At 39.3% G+C, this 13,785-nt stretch overlaps 1 long non-coding RNA gene and 3 other non-coding genes across 6 annotated transcripts; all 4 read left to right on the top strand.

The window, feature by feature from the left end:
• Nucleotides 1-554: 554 nt before the first annotated feature.
• LOC125921140 (uncharacterized) lies at nucleotides 555-12,072 on the top strand. Of its 3 annotated transcripts, XR_007457307.1 has the most exons (5): nucleotides 555-754; nucleotides 6,490-6,650; nucleotides 7,763-7,900; nucleotides 8,689-8,793; nucleotides 11,000-12,046. It is a non-coding gene; the product is annotated as an uncharacterized LOC125921140 (long non-coding RNA). The 3 variants fall into 3 exon arrangements; XR_007457306.1 differs by having other exon boundaries at nucleotides 557-754; nucleotides 8,689-12,072; XR_007457308.1 differs by lacking the exons at nucleotides 8,689-8,793; nucleotides 11,000-12,046 and having other exon boundaries at nucleotides 561-754; nucleotides 7,763-7,902.
• Nucleotides 7,956-8,135, top strand: LOC125922262 (small nucleolar RNA SNORA81). The gene has a single exon (XR_007457680.1). It is a non-coding gene; the product is annotated as a small nucleolar RNA SNORA81 (small nucleolar RNA).
• LOC125922231 (small nucleolar RNA SNORA63) lies at nucleotides 8,492-8,621 on the top strand. Its single transcript, XR_007457653.1, has one exon. It is a non-coding gene; the product is annotated as a small nucleolar RNA SNORA63 (small nucleolar RNA).
• LOC125922240 (small nucleolar RNA SNORA4) lies at nucleotides 8,865-8,999 on the top strand. Its single transcript, XR_007457661.1, has one exon. It is a non-coding gene; the product is annotated as a small nucleolar RNA SNORA4 (small nucleolar RNA).
• Nucleotides 12,073-13,785: the final 1,713 nt, after the last annotated feature.

Below are 13,785 nucleotides of genomic sequence, written 5' to 3'. Positions count from 1 at the left end.
TGGTAATCATATTGCAATATATAGATGTGTCAAATCAACACACTGTACAGCTTAAACTTACACAATGTGATGTGTCACTTATTTCACAATATTTTCAAATACCATTATAGAAAAAAATAAAGTCTATTTAAAAAGTCTGTGATTTCAGTTTTGAGGCGATTAAGAGGGCTTTTGTAAGTATATGTTTTTCACATTCTTGAAAACATAAAATTGTGTATTCTTAGCCCATATCCCTTTACATTCTAAACCAGCTCCCTTCCCTTCTTCCTCTCAGAGGCTCTAAAGCTTAAAGGTCGTGGGGTGTTCCTTGTCCTAGAGCCTACGAGAGAGAAAGAACTCCCAGGACTACAGGAGGACCCCCCTAGCCAACACCCAGGGTCCTACGAAGGCTGACAACAGGGCCGACACCTCCCCACTAGGCAGACCACCTACAGGGCAAAGGAAACCGATTGGCCAATAGCCACCACGGAGCGAAGCTCTGTTCTGTGATTGGCTTTAGCGGTGACGCCCCCTCCTGAATTGCTTGCTTGGATTGGTCCATTTCTTGACTCTGACCTGGACGGTGGCCAGAGGAGGACAAGAGACTTCCAGAAAGAATGGAGGGATGATTTGCGTGACATATGAAACGCAGTCGCACATCAACAAGCAGCCGGGCTTTGGGGACGTGGCCACGGCCTCCGTGGTGCTGGGGCTGCTGATGGCGACTGAGAGGAACCGGAGGGGAGCGCCCCCCGAGCCCGCAGCTGCCGCCGAGGTAAAGGTTGCTTTCCCGCGCAGGGGCGGGGGATGTTTGGCCTGCCTGAGCAGTGGGAGGTGAGGAGGGGGAGGAGGACTGGAGGGACCCGGGAATCTGCTTTCAGTCCCACCCCCCACCCCCCGCCCCCGAAAGGGCATCCTCTTACACCTAGCCCTTTCCTCTCCTCCCCCTCCCTGCGTTCACCCTTCAGCCCACTGACTGCCTCAGTTTCTCCATTTGGGGGGTGGAGGGCCGTGGAGCTAGGCTTGCCGTTCTCCATGCTCCCCTCGCCATGGAGTTGCCAGATTTGGCAATATAAACACGAGACACTGGATACATTTAAATTTCAGTCAACAAATAATTTTTGCCTATAAATATATCCCCAATATAAAGTGAGATTTTGAACTGAGCATGTTGTTTTTTTATCTGGCAAACCTAGACTAGACTAATACTTGTACACCTCCTAACCATATACAGCGTGCTCTCACAGCAGTCCCCGTGTGGGGAGTGTTGTTGTAATCCAAGTTCTGAAGAAGCCTGAAGAAGACTTGCCCAAGGTTATGCAACTAGTGGGTAATGAGGCCAGAACACCTTAAAAACCCATTTTAGTTCTGCTGCCCTTCATCAGAAGAACACTCCTGGGGAGTTCGTTCTTATTGTTGGAATTAATCCAGTTAACAAAAGCAAACTTATCCTTCAGAGGGCTGGAGAATAAGTTTATATTCAAGTTCTCCTCTACAGAATTTATATTTTAGGGAAGAAGTAACTGTATTAAGCTGTCAAGGAATATTGATTTGCTCTGTGATGATTAAAGTATACTTTATAATGACTACACAATGGCATATCATTTGGCTTTGATGTCAGTGGACAAAGTTATATGTATTGCAAAAATTCCATACATCGCCATAAAAGTAGGGATTAAGTGCATTTGGCATGTAGAGGCTAAGAGCTCGAATTCTGGAATGAAACACACCTGGGTTTAAAGCATAGTTCTGTCACTTTGATGGCAGTAGGCAAGTTATATAATCTCTCTGGGCCTCAGTTTCCTCTTCTTTAAAATAAAGATGATAATAATTGTACCCACTTCATAGGATTGTCAAGTGCCTGGGACATCAAAAGTAATTTTAGCTATTAGCTATTACATTTGACCGTTAGAGTGAATCTTTGGCATAACAAATCATTCTATATTTTTAACTTTTAAATTTTTATTTCAATTTTTAAAAGGCCAAACAATTAAGAATGTTATGGATATCTGAGTTTCAGTGAAAAGAAATGTACTGTTCAATAATAGATAAAGCAAGTATTTTAGATTGTAATACACCAATTTTACCAAATCAAATATCTATAAGCTGGGCTAATAAAAATATTTATGTATCAGTTTTATTCATTGTTCCCCATGCATAATTTTATATTATTTTTATTTTCATTGTGTTTTAAACAGAAGAAACCTTACCAACCACTATGGGAGAGAAAATAACTACAGGGTAATGGGTAAAGCTAGAAAATGAGTTTACATTCAGTGGTTATTTATGGTAAGGTAGACTTAGGATGTTTTAAAAGCCAAAGGTCAAGCCTTACAAGAGTTTTTTATTTCTTTGTATATTGTTTTATTTCCTTAGTGTTTACAGTATTAAAATAGTTTAATTGCAGACTATTCTCTAATATTCCTTTGGGAATTTTTCCTAGTTTTCCTTCAAAAAGCTACAAAACCTTTCCACCACCTAAAGAGAAATGTAGAACAAAGATTGAAGTTCTAATCTTAGCAACTACTGTTTATTACCCAAGTGATTGTAAACAAGTCACTTATCATATTTGATCCTTGATTATTTGTAAAATCATAACAAAAACCTGAGTCTCCACCCCCAAGGTTTATAAATGCTGTCAATTATTACCAGCTATTTATTCACCTGAGAAAACTGCAATTGTGGATGGATCCAACTATCTGTCTTCTTTGTGCCTGCATCAAGCTTCCTAGAAGAGCTGGAGAAACCTGTGCACTGAGAAGACTTGGTAGTAAAAGAGATTCATGGGAGTCACCGTTGCCTAGTCGTTTTGCACTGCACAGCAGGCCCATAGTGTTTCTCTAGCCACCTCATTCTTTCATTTTCTGCAACTGCTGTATCAGATTCTCTTCATTCTTTTTAAACCTCTGACATCCCTCACAAGCCATTCTCAGCAAATGATGTCAATGTTAATGAGGAAATAGAATTCCTGTGTTCTGAGCTTCCTGCCAGCAAACATTAATGTTTCTGCCCCACTGCCTGTGTCATCCTTGTCATATCATAGTTCACTTTGGAGTCCTGTAATCCCATGGTAATGTAATAGAGCACAGGCTCTAAAGCATTTTTCCTGAAAATGATATTCTCCCATTCATTAGGGACTGTGATGTGCTTCTTCCTAGATTGTGGCCTGCACATCACACTGGCTTCTTACTCCACCTGTGAGGCCATCCAGAGTTTGAAGCCAGAAATCACACACACATCATTTAGCAACAGAGTGATCAATTTCCCCTCTGTGGGCTTCAGCTGGAGAAGCTTTCTGCCAGGAAGCTCTGGGTCTTCTCCTCAAGGAGAAAGCTGGGATCAGTGCTTTCAAAGTTCAGACATGACACAAGGTGCAGAATGCTTTTCTGTTTCCTCTGATTGTCAAGGATTTTTATTGAAGCCTCACTTAAACCTGCTTTTCTTTCTTTGACACCATTTTATGCAGTTATGTTTTATTACCAACTAGAGCTTTGCATTCATAAAGGCTAAATTTATTCCACTAATGTTGTAGAAATGGGTCTCTTTCACCCACACACTAGGTCTTCCTCCATCCTATGCTGATCCCTTCCAATTTATTTTGCTCGCTCCTCCTCATGGTCCTCTTGGCTGTGCCCTCCATATCTGCAGCCACTTCCTTGGACACTGGGACTGGAGATACAGCTGTGCCACGGGGACCCTAGCTGGCTGGCTTGTGGTTTCTCCTTCTAAATCACACTCTGGAGATTCAGATGCCCTCGAGTTCCCATGATTTATTGATGAGTTATTTCCTCTTGGCTTTACCATCCTATGGTTGAATGTTTGTTTACCTACAGACTCATTAGTTGCCACCAAAGGATAAGGAATAAGATTACAAGCTACGGACTTTTCATGCAAAGGTGGAAATTTGGATTTGCATATGAAATTTCCTCAGAAAGCATCTAATTCGGGTTTAAAACACTGTGCAGAACAAAGAAAACAAATGAGCTGCCAGTTTAAGACTTCTGTGGTTTCTCTTCTGTAAATTATGTTAATAGGCTTGATACTCTTATTTTGAATTTTACACTTTTAATTTGAAATTATTTTAGACTTCTAGAAAAGTTACAAAAGTGGACAAAGAATTCCAGTATTCTTTACCTGTATTTCTCAAATGTTACTATTTATAACACATTTGTTTTATTCTCTGTATATATACACAATTGCACATATACTCACATAATGTTTTTCTGAAGCATTTGGCAGTAAGTCACTGGCATTATGCCTGTTTACCCCTTAATATTTCAGTGTGTGTTATCTAGAAATAAGGGCATTCTCTTACATCATAACACAATTATCAAAATAAAAAAATAACATTGATTCAATATTATTTAATCTGTAGACCTAATTCAAATTTCACCAGTTGTCCAACTAATGAACATCTTACAAAAAAAAAAAAATGGCTTGTTTACTGGTCCAAAATATAATATAGGATCACATATTGGATTTAGTAGTTATGTCTCTTTGGTCTCCTTCATTCTGGAACAGTTCCTCGTCTTCGTCTTTCGTGATTTTAATAGGTTAGATGATGAAGTGATTTTGGTATCCGTATGCTTAATAGAGATTTCTGCGTACTAAAAATATGTGAGTAGAGGATGGTGTCAATCATTGAGAATGGAGGACAGTTTTTTAATAGAATATTCCCGCATTGTTTGTTTGTTTTCTGACACTTCTCCCCAAATAGATTCAGGCTATCCATTTGGGGAAGACAAAACACAGAAGTGATGTTGTGTTCATCTCAGTGCATTCGGAGGCCGGGCAAGCTTTACTCTCAAGCAGGTGTTGCCCTGGAGGTGGCTCCATCCCACAGAAGAACTGTGAGATCAGTGTAGTCAGTCCTCAGGGTTGTCCTTACCAAAGAGGCCAGCACTGGTTTATTTACATCTGCACCATCAGTCATTGGTTAATGGCTGTCCCCCAGGGGAACATAAATTTTCAGATACTTCAGGTTTTACAAAAGTGAAGAATAGCTTAAGATTTGGTGTAAAGTGGTCCATTCAGAACCTTTTTTTTTCTATTATTGTCCACATGCAAGCATATAGTTTTTGTCTCAAAAATTTTTTAAAAGTTCATTCATCTTTGAGAGATAAAGAGAGAGCATGCACTGGGAAGGGGCAGAGAGAGGGAAACGCAGAATCCGAAGCAGGCTCCAGGCTCTGAGCTGTCAGCACAGGGCCTGGTGTGGGGCTTGAACTCGCAAACTGCAAGACCATGACCTGAGCCAAAGTCAGACACTCAACCGACTGAGCCACCCAGGCACCCCAGAGTTTTTCTTTCAAATTAAACAGGAACTAGGTTTGCAGAGATGGTTTGCAGGGCTATATCTCCCCAGCCTGAGAAACTAAAGCTTTCTTTGTTTCAGGGTAGACAGAATCCATGCCCTTTGTGTTATTGTTGTTAAGTCTAAACGCAATTTTGCAGCATGAAAACTGCAATGATCTGTAATTAGATGGGAATCTTTGTAGTTTGTGATAAATCTGTTGCATGCTATCTGTTTTTCAAAGCTCACTGCAGGCACCTGGGTGGCTCATTTGGTTAAGTGTCGGACTCTTGATTCTGGCTCAGGTCTTGATCTCATGGTTCATGAGATCCAGCCCACATCCAGCTGTGAGCTGACAGCATAGAGCCTGCTTGGGATTCTCTCAATCTCTCTCTCTCTCTCTCTCTCTCTCTCTCTCTCTATGCCCCCCCCCCCCCCACCTTTCTCTCAAAATAAATACACGTTTAAAAAAAAATTCACTGTTACTAGCTATGAAATAAAGCTTTTCTTAACCAAGCTGTAGGCTTTATTAAGATCAAGGCTATATGGCATAACTTCCCATTGGAAAGATTTATTTTTAAAGTAACTGATAATCAGTGACTACATAACAGAACGATTTGTCTTGGAGCTATAAACGCAGAACTTGTTTCACTACTTACATATCCTGCACATAGAAGAATAATGTACGAAATGTTTGTTTGGATTCTTTAATTATCTAACTGGTATCTCTAGGAAGCTGAGGATCTCAAGTTTGTAAAGGCACAGAAATCTAATAAAAAATGAGATGCTGTGGGGCACCTGAGTGGCTCAGCCGGTTGAGCATCAGACTTCCGCTCAGGGCATGATCTCACAGTTCATGAGTTCAAGCCCCACATTGGGCTGGCTGCTGTCAGCTTGACAGCTCAGAGCCCACTTTGGATCCTCTGCCCCCCTCTCTTTCTGCCCCTCCCCACTTCCACTCTCTCTCAAAAAATAAATAAAACATTTTTTAAAAATAAAAATAAAAATGAGATGCTGAAAGGGATTTTATCATGAAGCAGTTTGATTATTCTGCATTATAAGCTTAGAAGTGATTCTGTGTTGTGCTGCATAAAGGCTGTTTGCAGACCAGAATCTTAAACTAAATATGAGCAGTTCAGCATTTAGCCATGTGCTTCAGAAATGGTTTGGTGGAGCCTGTATTTCTACAACATAATAATTTAAGCTTTAACTTTTAGATCCAAATGGTAATTCTGGCACTTGAATACTGTAAGGAGACAATTTGTCATGCCTGCATTGTGGAAATGGTGTTCCAAGTGAAAGGCACAGCATACAGTTGAAGCAGCACATACCAGTGTTTCAGGGAGAGCGTCTGATATGTTAAATAGAAGCTATCTTTGTAAGTATCGCCATATTTTACTTAGGGCATATTTAAACTGGTGATATTGAGGTACAGGAGGGAAAATAATTCGCCTCATTGTTTAAGCCAAATGCATGAATTCCTAGACATGATACTAGGACTTTCCTTTAATAAACTTTATATTTTAGATCCATTTTAGGTTTACAGAAAAATTGAGAAGATAGTTCAGAAAGTTCCTATATACTTTGTAAGGAGTTTCCCATATCTTACATTAGTGTGGTATTTGTTAAAATTAATGAACCAACCTTGATACATTATTGTGAACTGAAGTCCAGAATTTACTCTGATTTCTTTAGTTTTTACCTAATGTCCTTTTTTTTTTTTTTTTTTTGGTTCCAGTATCCCACCCATTTAGTTTATATTTAATTGTCATGTCTCCTTAAGCTCCTCTTGGCTGTGACAGTTTCTAAAATATTCCCTGTTTTTGATGACCTGAACAGTTTTTAGGAGTCAGATATCGGTCAGCTATTTAGTAGGATGCCCTTATATTGGAATTTGATGTCTTTCTCAAGATTAGACTGGGGTTATGGGTTTTGGGGGAGGAAGACCACAGAAGTAAAGTGCCATTTTCATCTCATTAAATTAAGGATTATTACTGTTGAGCTGACCTTGGTCCCCTGGCTGAGGTTGTGTTTAAGTTTCTCCAATAAAGTTACGCTCCCCTTCCGTAATGTAGTCTTTGGAAGGAAGTCCCCATGCACAACCCACATTTAAGTAAGATTTATTTTTTTAACTTTCCAAAATGGGTCAAGATGCTTGTTTTGGATGAAGCAGATAAAAATGTGGAGTCAAGGGATTAAAGGTCAAATCCATGAGATTTACCAGAAATTAAATATAAGCATTAAGGTGGGCACATGATTTGTCTATAGCTAGCAGGTTGGGTTAATTGTTACAGTATAGCTGTGAAGTGCTATATTGTCCTTTCCCCCTGCTGAAAGCAATTGTTTCCTACAATCTCTGTCTAGCTCAATTCTATAGTAAGACAGGGACGCTTGGTCTCAAACATTTCTCTATGTATTATTATGAAAACTGTTAATATCTGCTTAATTGATGTGTCAAAATAATTAGTTATCTCTCTCTTTTCTTTTAAGGTTGGGTTGTTTTCTGCCTTAATGTCAATCGATATGTTGGAAGTTATCAAAAAGTTCATGAGAAATCCATTTCAAATTCTAATGAAGGAAGAATTGACCCTTGAAAGGACCAGTATTTTATAATATTTTTGAAAGAGGGTAATGTTTTTCTAGTTGATATACATAAAAATTATGGCCAGAATTTTTTTTTTTTACCTTCTTACTTAAGCTCTGTACTAAAATTACAGAAAGTAGTAACCGTGTCTTAGTATTTATAAATAAAGCAGCAGAGTAAACACAAGAAGAGAAACAATTATACCAGATAATAAAAAAACTGAGCTGAACCTCTTTCTTAAGTCCAGGATACTTTGTTCTAAAATTTGGTGCAATAATATCTGTATTTAAGTAGAATTAATAGAATGAATTTCTAACTTGCCCCTTGCAATGGCAGGGATGAGAGTAAGAAATCAAATGGCTTTTTCTTCTGACTCTATTAACATTTTCCTCTCCTCTCTGCAATACCAGGGGCTGGGGGGGTGGGGAGGGGGGTTGGAATTACATGCTCCTTGTGGCATACAAGAGACCTACCAGTACACAGGCTGTACTTTTTCAGAACACAAGGCAGAGGGTAGACTGGCTTCTGAGAAAATGCATGCCAGGAAGTTCAGTTTCTGATGTGGTAAGAGTAGTTCTTCCCTAGTATTGCCAGTTAAGACACAGTTAATATCTAATTACTTCCTTAATAAACTGATGCAGGATGTAGTTACAATGTAGCTGTAAAGTGCTGCCTTGTCTTTACCCCTGCTCAAAATAAAACTGTTACCTTTCTAGCCCTGTCTGCCCTGGTGCTTAGCAGCCAGGGATGCGTGGTCTCAGACATGTCTATCAAGTTAAACACTGACTTGAGGGATGACTGTTGAGAATTCAGCCTTACTAATATTTTGCAGGTGGTGACAGAGAAAGAAAGAAAGAAAGAAAGAAAGAAAGAAAGAAAGAAAGAAAGAAAGAAAGAAAGAAGAAAGAAAGAAAGGCATTATCGGGAAGGAATTCAGGTATGGGACAAACCACGTTTTGATTACTGCCAACTTACTGGTATTTCAATTCCTCATTTAATTATAGTCATCTGCCAAAAGTTGGTTTTGAGGGGAAGATTTTTAGCAGTCTTTGTCAGCTCAAGCTATGTGGGGAAATAAAGCCCACACTCCACAGTGAGCTGTATGATTTCTATGCAGTTCATTACTGTTTGGTGGCCTGGAAGAGTGTGCAGCAGCTGCTGTTTGAATCAGAACTTGAATGTATACTACCGTGATCTCAGGCTCATGATTTTTATGTACAATGGTATCTATGGTTATAAACTATGCACCGCCCACCACTTGTGGAAACTGTATTCTCAACTGAATATTTGTCATCTTCATTGAGTATTTGCCTTTATTCTGGTGAAATAAATTTATGTGTTGTTGTTCAAGTGTGATTCTGTCAGCCAGACAACCTTTAAAATCAGGTATATGAATGAGGACAACAATCTTATCATCTAGTAACATGGTAAGATGTATTTAAATTCTACTTGGAGAGATTCATGGTTGATCAGAACATAGTAGAAAAACAAATGTGAAATGTAGCCCAGACTTTGGATTTTGTACAATTGATATTCAAAGGAAAAATCAACAATGCTGTTAGATCCGGCTGCCTTAGCTTACACGTGAGTCCTTTTTTTTAGTCGTGTTATTCATATCTTGTGCTTTCTTGGGGATTCCTCTATAACTGGGATTTTGTTAGCATTTTCTGGTATCAATTTACATTGACACTGGCTTAGGTATAGTGGTTTTATTACTAAATAAATTATGTCTTGCTACTAATGTAAAAATAACTTTAAAAAGATATAGAGGCACCATGTCCAGCCGCAAAGGGGGCAGGAAGAAGCCCCCGAAGCAGCCCAAGAAGTAGGCCGAGGAGATGGCCAACATAAGGCGTTCAAGCAGGAGCCAAAAGAGGAGCAGAAGAAACTCCAGGAGCTAAAAGGCCAAGACCAGGCTGCAGGGAAGGGCCCCCGGTCACAGGCAGAACTAAGAAATCTGGCAAAAAGTAAACTGTTCCTTGTGCCTGAGGCAATGGTAATCCTTAATTCCATTCCTGTTTAAACATCTGGATTCCCTGTCATAACCCTGTTGCTGCCGATAGCTAGTAGAATGGAGTGTCTTAGATCCTGTTGTACATTTAAGAATAAACTTTTGTTTTAAAAAATCAATCATTAAAATAAAAAAGAAAGACAAAATTTAGTAGTCAACAAGAATAGATGATGAGACGGTGCTCAGAGATGGCACTGGCCTAATTTAGGACATGGTTTCACGAGTGAAACAGCATGTAGTTTGGACAAAGAGCGAGTCAGTATTTCCATATTTGTTTTTTTCTTGTTCCGGTTATTTGATATTTTAAATCGCTCCAGCCACGGCATTTTTGATTGGCTGTATTATCTGTTTTGGTATAGAGCCATGGTGGTACATATATCTCAGCCATCTGTGTTACGGTGTCTTAGGTGAACTGAGCAGAAAGCGGTGATAAGTATGGGTTATCATGACAGATCTTTGGAAGTTCCTTCCACACACACACTATAAAAAGTTAAGTCCTAGACCAAGTCTGTCCAATAGAACTTTTGCAGCAATGAAAATATTCTATATCTGTGCTGCCCAACACAGAAGTGACAGGCCACCATGTAGCTACTGAGGTGTGGTTCATGCAACCGGTTAACTATATTTTCTATTTAATTTTAATTTCAATATCCACATGTAGCTACTGGCTATTGTATTAGACTGCCTAGTCCTAAACAATAGCTAACATTCCAGAGTTTACAGTTGCACTTTATAGTTCCAAAAGTGTGTCAAGACGAATTACGTAATTGTTCTTTTTGTTTAGTCTGTGGTGTTTACATCTGTCCCAGGCCAACAACTGCTCTTGGCTAGCCCTCTTGGGTATGGGCTTTAATTCCACTACCACAAACACAATACTGTCATCTGCTTTATAAATAATAATGCTTAAGATGCCTGATAGAATCTGATTTTGCAGCCAAAGGAATCCTTTCCACTAACTACAAAAGAAATCCTTTTTCTCTCTAGATATTGTAATTGGCATCTAGTTAGAATCACTCTATATATAATCTTGGGAAATAAACAGCCACTGATGGTTAACAAGTAGCTCATATTGTTAGTAGCTCATATTGTACTTGATAAGCAATATTCTGATTAATAATTTTTGTTTGTTCAGAATTGGCAGTGGAGGCTGATTTGGGAGGAAAGCTGTGGCCATAAACATTGAAGAAGACAAGTGGATTCTTTGTGACATTCAGACTTTCTACAATAGCACAGTGGAGGAAATGCCAATGAATGTGACTGACCTTATTTAATTCCTGGGATGAGACAGTTTTGAATGGAGCACTCGCTGTTGTGGAATAGGTGATGATAACATCCACTGTGCTTCTTTCTTTGGGAATATTTTAAGCTCGTCTCAATGCTCATAACGGATCAAAAATACAGATTTCGATGGTAACACTACTCTTACTCGTGAGCCCATATGAGGATGGTCATTGGTTTTATCTGCTTCAGAATTAGAATATTGGAGTTGGATATGACAGATGGGGTTGTAACAATTATTCTTAGAAATTTATTTCCTAGTTCTGTAAAAATGGTTATATTGAGTGTGCTCCATCATTTAATACTATATTGTGGACTGGACAATATGTGCTGTATAAAAGCAGCCAATTGAGGTGCCTAGGTGGCCCACTTGGTTGGGCGTCCAACTTTGGCTCAGGTCATGATCTCACAGTTTGTGAGTTCAGGCCCCACATTGGGCTCTGTGCTGATGGCCATTTGTGTTACGAGTTACGTGTGCCATCAGCACAGAGCCTGGAGCCCACTTCAAGTTCTGTGTCTCTCCCTCTTTCTCTGCCTCTCCCCTGCCTGTGCTCACACTGTGTCTCTCTCTCAAAAATAAATAAACTTTAAAAAAAGAAAAGAAAAGAAAAAAAGCAGCCAATTATGGGGCGCCTGGCTGGCTCAGTCAGTGGAGCATGTGACTCTTGATTTTGAGATTATAAATTTAAGCCCCAGGTTGGGTGTAGAGACTACTTAGAAATAAAATCTCTTTTAAAAAAAAGCATCCAATTATATTAAACTAGTTTATCTGCTTTTATTGCGTTAGTCATTAGACTGAATAAAACAAACTCAACAATGTTTTTTTTTTAAATAAAGTGATTTCATTTTGTATGGTATTGTGTTTTTACTTTGTAATGTTACAGCATCAGGCTGGAATGCTGGCGGGAAAACCAAGCGGCACTTGGAGACCTTGGTGGATTGGAGATTTATTTAACACTGACGGGCTCAGAGGAGACCGTTTCTCCAAAGATCTGAGCCCCGAATGTGAGCGGGAAGGGTAATTTATAGTTACCAGCCTCCATATTGGGGGGGCGGGGGTTGGTTTTCGGGCGCTCAGCAAACAAAGAAAGAAGAACCCGGAGGAGGGGTCTCTAAGCTAGAGACCAGAGTTTGTTTTAATCCAATCAGCCATCTTTGGTGTACTTTATCCACTTCTCCAACAGTAAAACATTTTACTAGTCATAAGCATGAACTGGAGCCTTTTACTAATAAGCACCAGCAACAATCATATCCTAGGGTTAAATCCCAGAAAATTTGCCATATTGTATATCGAATATTCAATAAATTATAATAACAAATATTTTTTTCTTTAAAGTTGTTTGGTCCTTATTCCTTAAAGAATTATGCTTTGGGGCGCCTGGGTGGCGCAGTCGGCTAAGCGTCCGACTTCAGCCAGGTCACGATCTCGCGGTCCGTGAGTTCGAGCCCCGCGTCAGGCTCTGGGCTGATGGCTCAGAGCCTGGAGCCTGTTTCCGATTCTGTGTCTCCCTCTCTCTCTGCCCCTCCCCCGTTCATGCTCTGTCTCTCTCTGTGCCAAAAATAAATAAAAAACTTTGAAAAAAAAAATTAAAAAAAAAAAAAAAGAATTATGCTTTTTGCCATAATTGCCTATTTTCCAAGATAAGATAAAACAGCACACTACAATAAATATTTTATTCTAGTTACAGAATTATAAACAAAGGATACACTCACTGTATCCTTGCTTTTCATTAAAAGTTTTAATAGTTCCAAGCTAGCTGCTGTTTAGCCATAGCACAAAGACTACTCGCTTGGTCAACTGCAGATGTTCAACAGCAACATCGGCTAAGCACCCTCTGCTTCTTTGACAAAAAAGAAGTATTAGAATGCAAGGTTTCTCCTTCTCATGTGGCAAAAATTTCCTGGTATATGCAAAGTAGCTATTTAACAGCAACGCTTTCTATGTTAATAAGCTAATTAATCAGTAAAGCTCTTTTTCCATAACGATAACATGGAGTCACAGGCCCTATTAGGCAAGGATTGAAACCAAGTATGATCCTGGTCTTTTCTTACAGATTACTTCTTGAGCAATCTTTACGTTGAACACAGCTCATAATTTATCAAAAGAACCACTGATAGGCAGTGAATATTCCACCAGCTGTTTTGACTGGTATCACACAGAAAAGAATATGGTGGTGAATTTCTAGGTGGAAACAGCCCCCATCCTTCCTCAGTCCTAGTATTGATGCAAGTTTGCTGTTTTCACAAAACTGCTGCTGTGACAAATAAGGCAAAGGCTAAAATCCTTGGAAGTTATCAAAGCAATTAAAAGTCATCACTGCCTTCAGTAAGTAAATGTGCAAAAGGAAATCCTAAATAATGAAATGGAAGGGATGACATTTACTCTGATGTTCATTCCCTGCCAAGACTAGAAGGCAGGTGGCAAGAACTACATAAAGGTGAGATCAAAACAAACATAACTTGTATTTGGAAAAGGTATAACCACCAAACTTACTGGAAGGCCTTCATTTCCCTGTCTAATGTGGATTGTATTCAGGATCATGCTGGTCTGTTACCTCCATCCAAGGACACCTTTGATTACTTTCTTGAACTCATTAGAACAAGGCACTGCTCCTTCTCCCACATTTCTTCCATTCCAGG

Source organism: Panthera uncia, chromosome C2 (assembly GCF_023721935.1).
Source record: "Panthera uncia isolate 11264 chromosome C2, Puncia_PCG_1.0, whole genome shotgun sequence".
In the NCBI taxonomy this organism is placed as follows: Eukaryota; Metazoa; Chordata; class Mammalia; order Carnivora; family Felidae; genus Panthera; species Panthera uncia.
The sequence above is the reverse complement of the archived record's forward strand: the minus strand, read 5'-3'. Positions and strand labels throughout refer to the sequence as shown.